The sequence below is a fragment of the Vespula vulgaris genome, chromosome 17 (genome assembly GCF_905475345.1).
Source record: "Vespula vulgaris chromosome 17, iyVesVulg1.1, whole genome shotgun sequence".
Lineage (NCBI taxonomy): Eukaryota > Metazoa > Arthropoda > Insecta > Hymenoptera > Vespidae > Vespula > Vespula vulgaris.
Genome location: NC_066602.1, coordinates 3,526,722 through 3,541,313, shown reverse-complemented (window position 1 = coordinate 3,541,313; position 14,592 = coordinate 3,526,722). Strand labels below are relative to the sequence as shown.

General features: G+C 32.5%; 1 protein-coding gene across 14 annotated transcripts in view; it reads right to left on the bottom strand.

Moving 5' to 3' along the window:
* LOC127069881 (protein dead ringer-like) overlaps positions 1-14,592 on the bottom strand; it is a 159,050-nt gene that overhangs the window by 131,985 nt on the left and 12,473 nt on the right. For 3 of the 14 annotated variants that reach the window (XM_051007505.1, XM_051007515.1, XM_051007518.1), the window contains exon 1: positions 1-304. This exon is cut by the window's left edge and continues 245 nt beyond it. The exons of 1 other annotated variant lie outside the window; for it this stretch is intronic. The gene's annotated coding sequence lies outside the window, so the exon portion shown is untranslated. 10 more of the 14 variants (XM_051007514.1, XM_051007516.1, XM_051007508.1 and 7 more) reach the window with 9 other exon arrangements.

Genomic DNA, 14,592 nt, shown 5'->3' with positions numbered 1-14,592 from the left:
TTTGTCCGTATCTTCTCTCGGTCTAATTATTGCTTATCCTCTTCTGTTCAATCTTCATTCATTCATTCATTTATTTCGTTCGTTCGTTCGTTCGTTAAATTAATTAATTAATCAAATCAATTATAATCGTTACCAATGTTACTATTGCACTGCGAAACACGTCACTTGTTAATTCTTCACACAAAACAAAAAGAAAGATATTACTATCGTATAGATATACATATACATATATAAAAATATATATACATATTTGTATACATGTACTGAATATATTACTGGGATAGAGTTAGATCAATAATAAAAAAAAAAGAAAAAAAGAAAAAAGAAAGTAACGATAGTAGAGATAGATTCGAAGAATCGAAGAGATAGATTTTTTGTTAGGTAGATTAAAAAAGAATAAAAATAATAAGAAATAAGAATTAAGAATTAAAAATTAAGAATACAAAGCAGGAGTGAGAATAAAATAAAATAGGAAATAGATAGATAGGATTATAAAAGAAGGAGAAGGAGTGAGTGAATAAGTGAGTAACTAAGTGAGTGAGTGAGTGAGTGAGAGAGAGAGAGAGAAAAGAGAACGTCTATAGTCCATGGAGTTTACACCGTGCCGTCGACGGAGAGACTGACGATTATTTCCAACACGGCGAAGAAGACGCGCGTTCGAAAGAATCCTCTCGAAAACGAGTGAGATAGATAGATAACCCCGAAAGTGAGATAGAAAGAGAAAGACACAGAGAGAGAGAGAAAAAGAAAGAGAGAAAGAGAGAGTGGGGATAAGAAACACGACACTAACACACTCTTTTCTTCGAAATTTTCCTTTTTCTTCCTTTCCTTTCCTTTTCTTTTCTTTTTGGTCGTTTTTCTTATATATATATATTTTTTTGCCCTTTTTCTCTTTTTTTTTTCTCTCTTTTGTTTAAATTAACGTTCACCGACGAGAACCTTTTTAGATTTATTTTTTCTTATCTCGATCGATACCATTTAAAATATTTCTTCTTCTTCTTCTTCTTCTTGTTCTTTTTTTTTCTTCTTTGTCTTCCTTCTCCTTCTTCTCTTCGTCCTCCTCCTCTTTATCTTCTCCTTCTCCTCTTATTTTTTTTCTTTTTCTCCCTCTTCCTCTTCTTCTTCTCTATTTTAAACTCCGTTTCATTACGACGATACCCTTCCGCAAGTTCGATTTTTTAGAACGTACGATTTATATATATATAAATTTATATACTTTCTCTCTTCTTCCTTTTTTATCCCCTTTTTCCTTGTTCTCAATCTTTTTTCTTTTTCCTCAGTCGCGCCAATATCAAAAGTATACCGAAATAATATATACGAATATTATATTCGATCGAGTAGCTATATATATATATATATATACATACATATATATATATATAAATATATATATATTATATATCGATGGTAGATTATTATTCGCACGCGCACGAACGAATGAACGCACGCAGGCACGCACGCACACACACGCACAAAGAGAGAGGGGGTGGGAAAGAGAGGGAGATAGATATATAGAAAGATGCAACACACAAGCAGGACGGAACCTTAGACGCGCGCGCATTCGCGTCCTCTTGCGATCTGACCGAGTGCAGTGTCGCTTCGGCTGGACGCTTAGCCCCCACCCACTCCCCCCACCTAAACCCCTCTACCACACCAATGAGTATACCGGCGAGTTGCATTACTCGGTTACGCCCGATAGAGGCGTGACCAACGACGGACCACGATGCCACGCCCACTATTACCGAGAAAGTGCGAGAGAGAGGAATAGTGCGTTCGGACGTCGTATTGGATCGTACCGGGATTATAACTCCTGCAATTTTCTCAGGTTTTATCCAATCGAAATCTTTTATTCGTCGCTACGAAACTTTTCTTCCTTGGAGAGGGGCTGCAGGAAGAAGGGAGAGAGGACGAACGAACCGTAGGAAGGGGAAACTTGGAAATTGATTTGAAATTTCTACACCGATAGATTTTCTCTTTCCGTTAAGAATTTTCCGCACGATTTTTATTTATCTTCGTATTTCTCTTTCTCTTTTCTTCTTTTTTAACTCTCGTTCCTAATATTGGTATTGGTTGTTTGTTTGTTTGTTTGTTTGTTTTTTGATTTCTTTCTTTTTTTTTTTTAGTTCGTTCCGTTGGTTCGATTTTTTTATAAGTCTTTAATTAATTATCTTCTTTTCTATGTGCAATTTCGTGTGTATGTATCGTCAGAGGAAGGATCAGTTTCTTTTTGAGAATTGATCTATCGTTTTATTGCTCTGTATTTCTTTCTCTCTTTCTTTTTATTATTATTTGCAAAACAAACGTTTCAAAGACAAAAAAAAGAAATGAGTTAATAAAGGAACGAATAACCACGTAATTGGTATAAATTTAACAAATAATTACGTAAATAACAACTACATATAAATAAATTACACTTGTGTATGTATATTTACGTAATTACTTTTTGAAACTTGTATTACAAGATAAAGTGTCGTTAAAATGCAAAGTGTTATCGTTCAACTTCCGATGAAGGAACAATGCATACGGGCCACCTAACGAATTCTGCAGTAAAAGAAAGATAAAAGGAGAGGAAGAGAGGGAGAGGGAGAGAGAGAGAGAGAGAGAATTTATTCTTTTGGAGTTTTTCTTCGAAAAACACCTGTCTGTGGTCCGAAGAAACCGGTAAATTGCACTTCAATTTTACGCGATTACGATTTCTTCCAAGATAACACGACTGTGTGCAACAAAAGGTGTCTCTTTCTTACATATATGTATACATACATATTTCATTTTTTTTATTCAGTTGTAGATATACAACAACAACCAAAAAATAACGTCTTTTTTCTATCGATTAAACAAGTAATACTAGAGATCGTAAATGATCTATGGTCATACTCGTTTATAACCATATTCTCAATGATTCGTAAAGATTAATAAAATCTTGCAAATTATATTTTTGCAATCGTTGCTATTGTTACGATAGTAATTCTTCGATTATCAATTTGACACGCACGTGTATTATCCCGACAAAAGTTTCCCTCGCTTTTCAAAGATCTTCCATCTTTAATAGCGAATCGCAATAATTCGTAGAACAAGAGGGGATCGTACGAAATTAAAGAAGGAAATATTGAAGATGAAATTTTTCTTTCGATTTGATATTACACAGCGTCGCCATAAATCGCACGTTTCTAAAATTTGTATTAGAAACGAACGAAAGAAGGAAAAGTCGTGAGAGAGAGAGAGAGAGAGAAAAGAAAGAAAAGAAAAGAAAAGAAAAGAAAAGAAAAGAAAGGGCCGAAGGACGAGAGTGTAAAATGAAAGAATGAAAAAGAGCAAAAGAGAGAAAAAGGAGGTGTGGAGGGGGAAAAAGAAAAGAAAAGTCGATAGTCACGGTTGATTAGGTATCCCAGAAAATATTGAAAGCTAGGGTCGAAAAAGAACGTTGAGGTACGCCAACAACCGACGAATTTTTCTAATGGCGCCGACTATGACGCCAACTAGGACGCCAACGGCGGCGGCGGCGGCGGCGGCGGCGGCGGCGACGACGACAACGACGACGATAACGACCAACGACGCCACTTCGACTCCGAAATTTCAAATCTTCGACCTTTCCGCCATTTTGCCATTTCCCCATTTCGCCATTTTGAACGTAAACGCAGAAAAAGATTTTCATTATTTTCTCAAATTTTTTTTCTTTTTTTTTTTTTTTTTTTTTCATTTAAACAAGACTAGCTTCAATATTTTTTAATACATCTTTTTGTAGTATTCTTTTGTTTTCTGTTTTTTTTTCTTTTTTTTTGTTTTTTTTTAATGTTTTTTTTCTGTTTTTTTTTCTGTTTTTTTCTGTTCTTTTTTTCCGTTTTTTTTTTTCATTTTTTTTCTGTTTTTTTTGTTTCTTTACTGTTTTTTTTTTCTTTTTTTTTCCCTTTTTTTTTTAAATCAAAAAATTTGTTAATACTCGATCACACAAAATTTCGTTTATGCATAAAGGTTGACTCATAAGTTTTGATAAATGGGTACATTTATATGGATGAATTTAAAGAGATAAAGGAAACGAAATCGTTCGTTTGATATCCAAGTCGCAATCCAATTGCGTTAGAGATAAATTGCGTTGAGTATAAATGTACTATAATAGACAAAATATCTGAGGAAATAAATTTGCCCCTTTTTCCCATCTTTAGAAAACGCATTGCAGTCGTTTACAACGCGCAATAGATTATAGGTTTCGATAAACGTGTTTAAGAAGAAATAAATCAATCAAATAAAAAATGGAATAAAATGATATTGAATCATTCGTTTGATTGAATATATATATATATATTTATATTTATATTGAATATATATATATATATATATTGATCGAGATTAGATTCGTCCATATTCGTTCAAGCGAATTAGGACCTTTCTAATTCGATCTGATAAACTTCACAAATAAAAGTATAAAAAATATTAAAAAAAAAATAAAAAAAAGAATAGTATATTCGTACAAATCCTACAAGCTTATCGTCTCTCTTTTTCTTTTTTTTTAACAAATTATTAGTAATTATTAGTAATGTTTTGCACATGTATGTGTAAAAATTTACTGAAAAAAAAAAAGAAAAAGAAAAGAAAATAAAAGAAAAATGTTCGATAGTGTACTCACCTCCATATCACTCTTGTTAATTTTACAACAGCGGGAAAGCGGGAAACTTTTGGTGCGCATGTGCGCGCGTTCAGCAGATTTCGCGAATCACATTAGAAAGTAAAAACCGATGGAAATTAGAAGTTAACAGAATACAATCGGAGCGATGAATCTTGCAAACAAAAAATAAACAAAAAAAAAAAAAAAAGAAAAACAAGGAAAGGAAAACAAGATTCGTCAAGAGGAGATAGAAAATAAAATCAAATAAAAACCATACAATGCACACTTGTTACAGTAGCTTGGATATGTACGTAAGTGAAGAAGATTGAGGGGGAAAAAAAAGGGAAAAATAAATAAAATCAAATAAAAAAAATAAAATGGAATAGGATGGAATAGAATGAAAGAAAACAAATGAAAAAAAAAAGAGAAGAGAAACAGAAGGAAGGAAAGAAAGATAGACGGAAAGATAGGAAGAGAGAAAGAGAAAAAGGGAAGGAACTTAAAAGGAAGGAAATGCACGATACACACGGAAACGCGGACACGAGGACACTGACCGTAGAAAAGTTAGAATAACTCTGCGCGACATGCTGCAAGAAAATTTTCTTGGCCGAAGGTCGAAAGGGTCCGAAGGTTTGGTTTAGTCGTTAATGCGCAAGGCAAGTGCGAGAGTAAAGAAAAAGAATAAGAGAGAAGGAGAAAGAATAAGAACAAGAACGGAAGAGTGAATGAGTGAGAAAGAGACAGAAAGGGAGAAAAAGAGAGGGAGAGGGAGAGGGAGAGGTAGTGGGAGAGGGAGAGAGGGAGAGGGAGAGAGGGAGAGAGAGTGAAAAATAAGAAAAAAAGACAAAGAGAGAGAGAGAGAGAGAGGAAGAGATCAAGATCGAAAGATACAGAAGAGAGTTGAAGGATATAGAGAAAGAGAAAGAGAGAGAGAGAGAGAAAGATAGATATATAGAAGAAGAAAGGGAAAAAGGCGGAGAGAGAAACAGCGTAACTCGACGTTAACCTCCACCAACGGGTCAAACCTTAACGTTTGGTTCGCTTCTCGAGCGTGGGCCGTTAACACCCCAAGGACCGTTTGATCCCGTCGGTAATAAGGCCCATCCTCTCTTTCTCTCTTTTATCTCTTTCTCTCTGTCTCTGTCTGTCTGTCTGTCTGTCTTTCTTTCTTCCTTTCTTTCTTTCTTTCTGTCCATCCGGCTGTCTTTCTATCTCCTGTTCTCTCTTTCTTACAAAACAAGATTCTTCTCTTGCCAATTTTCTATCTCTCTTTATTCATCTCTCCCTGTCTCTCCCCCTCTCTCTCTCTCTCACTGTTCTACCTCTATTTCTATATCTATATCTGTCTCCGTCGCTGTCACTATTTATCTCTATCTATTTTTTTCTTCCTTAAAGGTACCAAGTAAATAATGAAAAATGGAGAACGAAACGTTCGGAAATATTTATTTCTATTCTTCTTATTTTCCTTTCTTTTCTTCTCTTTTCCCTTTCTTCCTCTTTTAGGTATTTTTCTAAAGATTTATTTTTTCCATTGTTTTTTCCTTTTATTACTCACAGTTGTCACGTTTTCTTTTTCTTTCATTTTTCTTTCTTTTTTCTTTTTCTTTTCTTTTTTCTTTTTGAAAGACTTGGCAAGTACATATTAAATCCTTTGGATTGTTATTCCTGCTTCTTTTTTTTCTCCTTTTTCCTTTTTTATACTCGTGCACATAATTAATATCTAACAGTGCATACTTCTCTCATTCCCCCCCCCCTCTCTCTCTCTTTAAAAAGTTTTACAAATGCAATCTGCATGCCCACACACATAGGTACGAGTCAATAATGTAGCGTAGAACGATCGTAATATAAATTGCAGGTAATTGCGGAGCTCCTGCAGAAGTTTCTTTCTCTCTCTCTCTCTCTCTCTCTTTCCGTCTTTAATCTTTAAAAAAAAGAGAGAGAGAGAGAGAGACGATGTGTAGGAGATGAACAGAATGAACATGGCCGAACTCTCTCGAGAACCGTGTGAAACTGCCAATTTTATGATTAACAAACGCGAAACTTTATAAGGGTGTACGTATCCATTAAACAGATATACATATGTGTATATATATATATATATATAGATATGTATTTATGGATGTATGTATTTATATGTATATTCCTTGTCTCTCTCTTTTTCTTTCTTTCTTTCTTTCCTTCTTTACTTCAAATAATTGCATAGTAATTTCGATGCACCCTCTGCCATTTACGATTTTCATGTTCCGTGCAAGTGAAAACGAAATCGATACTGTTTGCATTTAAAAAAAAATACAAGAAAGTTATTTATTTATTTTTTCTTCTTCTTTTTTCCTTTACTTTCTTTTCTTTCTTTCTTATCTTTTTCTTATACATATATATATATATTTATTTATTTATTTATTCGCTGCTAATAGATAATAAAATAACATTTAATAAACTTGAAAAAAAAAGAAAAACAAATGTAGAAAGAATAATGCTTTAAATATCGTCGAGAAAAGAACATTGTGTCCAACGAGTGTCCATCGAATTATATATATATATATATATATGTATATATATATATATGTATGTATATATATATATATATATATATATATATATATATATATGTAGGACTTTATGGATACCTATTAAATATTAGAAATAATAAAATAAAATCTATTAACTTGAAAAAGCAAAGAACCATACATAAATGTTTGATATATAGTTTTACATAGAATAAAAGAAAAAAGGTATTATATTGAGTGTATTAGAAAGTGCGCGACATAAACTTGAAATTATTTCAACCATTAAATATACCTAAACCGAACTTTACTTAAGGACACGTTCCCAGGCAAAATTTCGTGAGTTATTGAAATTTTGACATGATTCATACGATCATTAATCATGTAGAATCTTCTTTAGATGCACTTTATGCATCGTTTCTATACCTAAGTCTTGACCACTGTAGAAACTTTTTGTATTACCGTAACTAATCAGAGAATAGTATCCATTGTCTCTTATTTCTTAGAAGGTCATAAGACCTAACTCTCACTGCGATTATTTAAACCTATTTCGGAACAACATTGCTATTTTTTCAATATTTATTGATAAGTATAACATAATAAATGTTGCAACGTTATGTTAAAAATTAATATTTTCTTTTACTATTTCTTAAATAAACTCTTAACTATGTCTCTCTCTCTCTCTCCCTCTCTCGCTTTGGCTCTCTAAATGTGTGTATCCTAGGTATAGATATTGCATATGTGTGTGTATCTTAGAAACAGGTATGAATACACCCTACATATAAGTATAGAAATTGTTTGTTTGTTTGTTTGTCTGTGCGTACATGTGTGTATTGGGTCCTCGAACTAATATTAAAACCAATATTTTATTAACAGTTGTAAATATTAATACCTCTACCTTTTTATTTTTAAATTAAAAATATTTTATTTTATTCTCTAATGTTTTCCTTTATTCTTTCCTTTTCTTACCTTTACCTTTCCCTCTTATTCTTTTCTCTCTGTCTCTCTCTCTCTCTCTCATTTTCTCTTTCCAATTTGTTATTCCCATAATTTCTTACTTCGATATTTAACCAATAAAATGGTTAAATTGGAAAGATGAAGTTAATATAAAAAAAAAGAAAAATTAAATAAACAAATAAATAAATAAATGAAAATGTTAAATTGCATTCGTGCGATACGATTTATTAGTTCGAATAATTTTTGTTATAATATCTCACGTATCGTGCTTGTCATCTGATGTTTGAAAAAAGAAAAGTGAAAAACAAAGAAAAGAAAAATAAAAAGAAAGAAAGGCAAAAAAAGAAAAGAAAAATCTACAATTAATTGGAAACAATAAAAATTGTTTTTAACGAATGATTGACGTTAATCTCCTTACCTTCTCCCTTTTACTTATTTTTCTCTTTTTCTAGTCGCATTTTAAAAGCTTGCGAATTTTAGGATTTTGAAAAAAGTTTCGTGAGATCTAGACCGAACGAAGTATTAAGAGATTAGACGAGTAAACATTGTCTCAGGATATTTGTTATCTAGAATTTTTCGAGTATTTAGGCTCCAACTGGGCAGAATTATTTTCGACGATCTTTACAGATCAGATTACGTTATCTTTCCATCTTTTCTTCAAATACCAATGAAAAAAGAAAAGATGTGTGTGTGTGTATATATATATATACATATACCCAAAATATATATATATATACCCAATATATATATATATATATATATATATACCCAAAAAGATGACGAATTTCATCTATTAGATTGATATTAAGTAGTATAGTTTTTACGAAAGAATCGATCTAATGTATATGATATATGTATTTCCTAAGTAGAAAAAAAAAAGATAATGATATCTAATATTAAATGAAATGAATCATTAAGAGATTCCATCGTCTAATATTTCATTCAAAGTTATACAGAACAGTTGGCTTTTATTATCCATAAAATCTTTCTAATCTTTTCACTCATCATCTGTCAGTAACAAGTAATTCAAACTAATCGTCACGATAAATGTTTCATAATAACATATTAATCGTATTATCCGTATAATTTGTTAATTTTTAATTGCACTATCATTAATCGTAATTAATAAATCTACAAAGATCCCAGAGGAAGTTAATTACCTATTCCCAACTATATATAATCTTGAAACAAAATACTCGAAACTTTTTATAAACCTTGTCGTTAATTGATAATTAGAAATCCTTGTCACATAATACATAAATATGTTCAAAATTACATATTATTAACAATTATCTTTGAATCTCACGATCGTCGTCGTTCGAAATTACCACGTACGTTTATGGAACAATTACGTAATAAACGATCCTGCATTAAAAAAAAAAAAGAAAGAAAGAAAGAAAAAGAAAAAGAAATAATAATAATAATTACGCGATTATTAAAACAATCAATTACAAATCAACCGACACAATCCAACTTGTTAAACAATTTCAAAATAATAAAATTTATCTGCGAACATCGCAGGATCATCCTACTTCGTAATTATCCGTCTTAGCCAGTCTTGTGCAAAGGTCAAGAAAAAAAATTGAGAGAGACATAGAGACAGAGCCAGGGACAGAGAGACGACAGAGAAAAAAAGAGAGAGAGAGAGAGAGAAGAGAGAGAAAATAAAAAAGAAAAAAAGAAGAAAAAGGAAAGAAAAAAGAAAGAAAGAAAGAAAGAAAGAAAGAAAGAAAAAAAAAGAAAGAAAGAAAGAAAGAAAGAAAGAAAGAAAGGAAAGAAGGAAGGGATGTTTGAGGAGCCGCGCCTCGAGGCCTGGCGTACTCTGTTCATTCCTCGTCACCTTCGATTGACAATTCTCAGGCTCGAAAACTCGTCTCTTCACGTTATTTGCCCTCTCTCTTTCTCTCTCTCTCCCATATTTCATACATTCGCAGAGAAAGAGATAGAGAGAAAAAGAGAGAGAGAGAGAGAGAGAGAGAGAAAGAGACGAGGACGTTGGTCCATCCGTTGGACCTGAGTTAGTCTGCGCATGCGCACGTGAACGAGAACGTAAGGTTGACTATTACTGTCCCCCCTTTCCCCCTCCACCCCACAAATTCCCCTCCTCTACCCCTCCCGCGCTTTTATAGCTCGTCTGGGTGGCGTGCATACCACCGCCATCTTGTTAGCCATGATTAAATATTGATGCAAGAACAGATATATATATATATGTATGTATGTATGTTGTATGTACGTATGTATGCATGTAATGTGCGTGTGTAGATGTGTACGTAGATGTGTACGTGTGTATGTAGTATGTCGAATGGTTTTCCGTTCATGGAATCGGCCTAAGGGAATCTGGGACGGCAATTTCCAATTACTCCTTACGCTTTCGCTTCATTTTATCTCTATTCCTCTTCCTCCGTCCTCCATTCTCATCCTCATCTTGTTCTTATACATATATGTATGTATGTATATGCGTGTGTATGTGCGTGTGTATGTACGTGTGTATGTACGTGGATCGTAGACGATCTTCAGGCCGATCGATCGACGTCTATGATTTTTTTTCTTCATCTTCTTTTATCTCTTTCTGTTTTTTTTTTTTTTCTAAAACTGTTTAATAATTACGATAACGCTTAGTCGTGCATCGAAATGATACGTTGTAATAAAAAATGAAATGAAATTACGGTGAATTTCTTGGTATGTCTTAATAAATATCAGCCATTTTTTCTGTCTTATTGCATTTGCTTTTTCATCAAGTATAAAATTAAAAAGAGTAACGCCAAACTCTCATTCTTTCTCTCTCTTTCTCATGTATCATATTTATTGTAAATAATTGATAATAAATAATTCGTTATTCTTTGAATAACGAATCACCCGTATGTGTTTCAATAGAGTACTATCGTTATTATTTCAGTAATAAATCGCAAATCTAATATCACTTTTTAATGACTATAATAATAATCGTAATTACATATCAGATTTAAATCGTATCTATTTAAAAACGAGTAAGGAAATAACCGCGTTGATCACCCTTTCCCGTACCATTTATATTCGTGAAAATAAGATAAAATCGTGTCGTAATTCGGAATGATAAAATAATGTAACCTATAAGCAAAGTAACCATCGACATTGACGATGGCGTAAGCAACGAACTCTTGGGTGCTAATTTGTTCGTCGACGTTCAACGATGAAGACGAACCGAACCGAACCGAACCGAACCGAACCATCCACCATTATTGTGCAAATTTTCAACGAAGCAGATTGTCCGTCCAAACAGAAAGAGAGAAAGAGAGAGAGGGAGAGAGGTAGAAAGAAAGTGAGAGAGATAGAAAAAGAGAGAGAAAGAGAGAGAAAACTTGACAATAGAGATTGAAGAAGACTATAAGATATATATATATATATATGTATATAGATATATGTAGTATAAAGAGAATCCACAACGTTTAAGTCTTATGGAACCCCATGGAAAACGAGTGCTAAACCACCCCATCTCGTTAGCGTGCCGAGTCAACCGGAAATTCCAGCTTTCGTTCGCTTCCGTATTCATTCGGTAAGAACCAAGAGAATGAAAAAAGATAAAGAGAAAGAGAGAGAGAGAGGGGGAGAGATAAAGAAGAGATAAAGAGAGAGAGAGAAAGAGAGAGAGAGAGAGATTCATCGGATTTGAACGAACGAAGTCGATATAATGCCAAACAATGTCGTCGTCCCTTAGTCCTATGTTCTCGATTGTCATGAAAATATTTGTTTATTATCGGTTGAACAGTAAGAGTACGGTGAGAGAAAAAGAGAGAGAAAGAGAGAGAGAAGGGTGAAAGAGGGAGGAGGTAATGGGGGGATAGGAGGATAGGGGGATAGTGGAGGGGAAGGTGATGAAGCGTTTGGTTGTCCCTCTTTAACGGATAATTAGATAGAAGAAGCTAACTTAAGATCTTACGAAGATGCTGTTTCGACACCTGGATACTACTATGCAAATCTTACGAGGTTATATATATAAATATATATACATATATATATATCTATAGATATAGGTATATATTTATATGTTGAATATGGGATACGTATGTATGGGTACATGTGTGTATGTACGAACATAAAAAAGTCGCTCCTTTTGGACGATTTTTTGTCTTCTTTCTTTCTTCTTTTCTTTTTCCTTTCTTTCTTTTTTGTCGATGTTAATCTTACTAATTGTTCGAAAAGAATATATATATAGTAAAATATAATTGTAAAATAATGTAATTAATAAAAAATATAAATTTATGTAAAAGAGAGATATGTGTGTGTGTGTGTGTGTATGTGTGTATTTTTACTCTATCTAGCGATTTGTATATCAATTTGTATAGAATATCGATGGACTTCGATCAGATCGAGTTTTCGTATGAGAAAAAATATTTTTCTATTCATAGAACTATCATTTCTTTCTTTCTTTCTAATCATATAAAATTAATGATAATTTTTGTCGATAAAATATATATATATATATATTTATTTTCGTTAGTGTTATTTTTGTTCCTATTCTTTCAAAAGAGATATTTTGATCTAACAGAGCGATTAAGATGACTAGTCCGAGATAACGACTGAATTTGCTGGCAGAAAGAAAAACGAGAAGAGATCAAAGGTCATTATGTGATTTCAAAAATAAATAACTCTTTTCCAAATCTCTTTAAAAGATTCCTAACGTTCTACTGGCTGTTGGCAATAACCAAGCACACAATTTTATTCGATAATCTGAACTTGTAAAAATATTCATATCATCACTCCGTGAAACATATTTCTTTCTTCGAAATGTAATTCAATTTTTCGAATATGATCTTGATAAATACAGGACAAATTACAAATCAAAAGAAAAAAAAAAAAAAAAACTAATTCATTCATTCATTCGATTTCTTAACTCTCCCTTTTTACAAATAATTCATTTCTCTCCTTGAAACGAGTAAAATATCACTAACTAAAAAAAAGAGAAAAAAAAGAAAAAGAAAAAAGACAAAGAAAAAGAAGAAGGAACATCAGAAAAATCTATTCGCAGAATAATCAAGCAATTCACGAAATAAAGTTTCACTTTGATCCCTTCGAAGAAACAACGCGTGCGCGTCAAAAGGGAGAAAGAGAAAGAGAGAGAGAGAGAGAGAGACAAAGATAAGAAAGAAAAAAGGAGTTTAGGGGCGGAGTCGATGGGGGTGGCAAAAGAGAATAAAAGAAAAAACAGAGAGAAAGAGAGAAAAAAAGAGAGAGAGAGAGAACGATCGTCCCGAAACGAGACAACCGTGAGCAGATCGCTTTTGGGATCATTAATTATCCTAGAAAGTGCAGGAACGAAGCCACCACCACCATCACCACCACCACCTCCACCACCTTCACCATCACCATCACCACCACCACAACGTGAACATGAGAAAGAGAAGGAGAGAGAGATAGAGAGAGAGAGATAAATAGAGAGATAGATAGATGGAAAGGAGAGCAACGAAGACGACGAATGTCGCCACTGCGAACCGAAATTACTGTTGAAGATTAATGATCGTTCGCTTTATTACAGGTATTTATAGCTGGTGTTGTAAGATTCACGAGTGCTTTTACATTGTAGTTGTAAACGTGTATAACACTTATATATATATATATATATATTATATCTAAGCATGTGCATCCGTGCATACTTACGTGCGTATATTCGTGAAAATTAGAAATAATTTTAAGTAATTCATTGAATCGTTCGTTACGAGTTATATATGTTGTTTGTTAGATTTTTGTTATTTTATCGCCCGAATAATGATATTTTTGTATACTTAATTAAATTAAATTATGGTATATGTTTTTACTATGTACGTGTATATGTATGTATCGTATATGCGATGTCTTTAAAAAACGATTAGAAGAAAAGTAATTACTATTTTTGTAGTTTTACATTTTATTTATATAGTTGTAGGGATGTAATTTTAGAGAAATGAGAAAGTGTATAGGAGAAATAGATGTTGCGATTGTTTAAATAATATTCATCGAGTAAAAATATATACGAATGTACGTATTATGTATATATATATATATATATATATATATATATATATATATATATAAGTACATAGATAGATACATAGGTATATATCAAGAAGCAAGATTAACGAGCAGCCTGTGTCGTTCAATTTGATACGTCGAATTAGCGCGAAGCAAGAACCGAGCTCTCCGTATCGGTTATTAATGACTCGCCAGGCTGGCAATGTAAACGTCAGCGATGCGAAGTATTTCACGCTCGTGGACTAAACCGTGCTTAGGGAATAAATTGTTCTAAACTTTGTCCATTGTCGATCGACCATTTTTATCTATCGTGTGTGACTTACTTCTAAAATAAAAGAAAAAAAGAAAAAAATGTATATATATATCTATTTGTTTAAATACATAATTTAATTATATAATCTAATAATTATAAATATATAATCTAATTAAAGTAGATATATATACATACAATCTAATTATCTATCATTCGAGTAATTCTTTAATATAACTAAAACTTAATCCAATCACCTAATATAATGCATATAACTTTTTACACGACTATAGAAA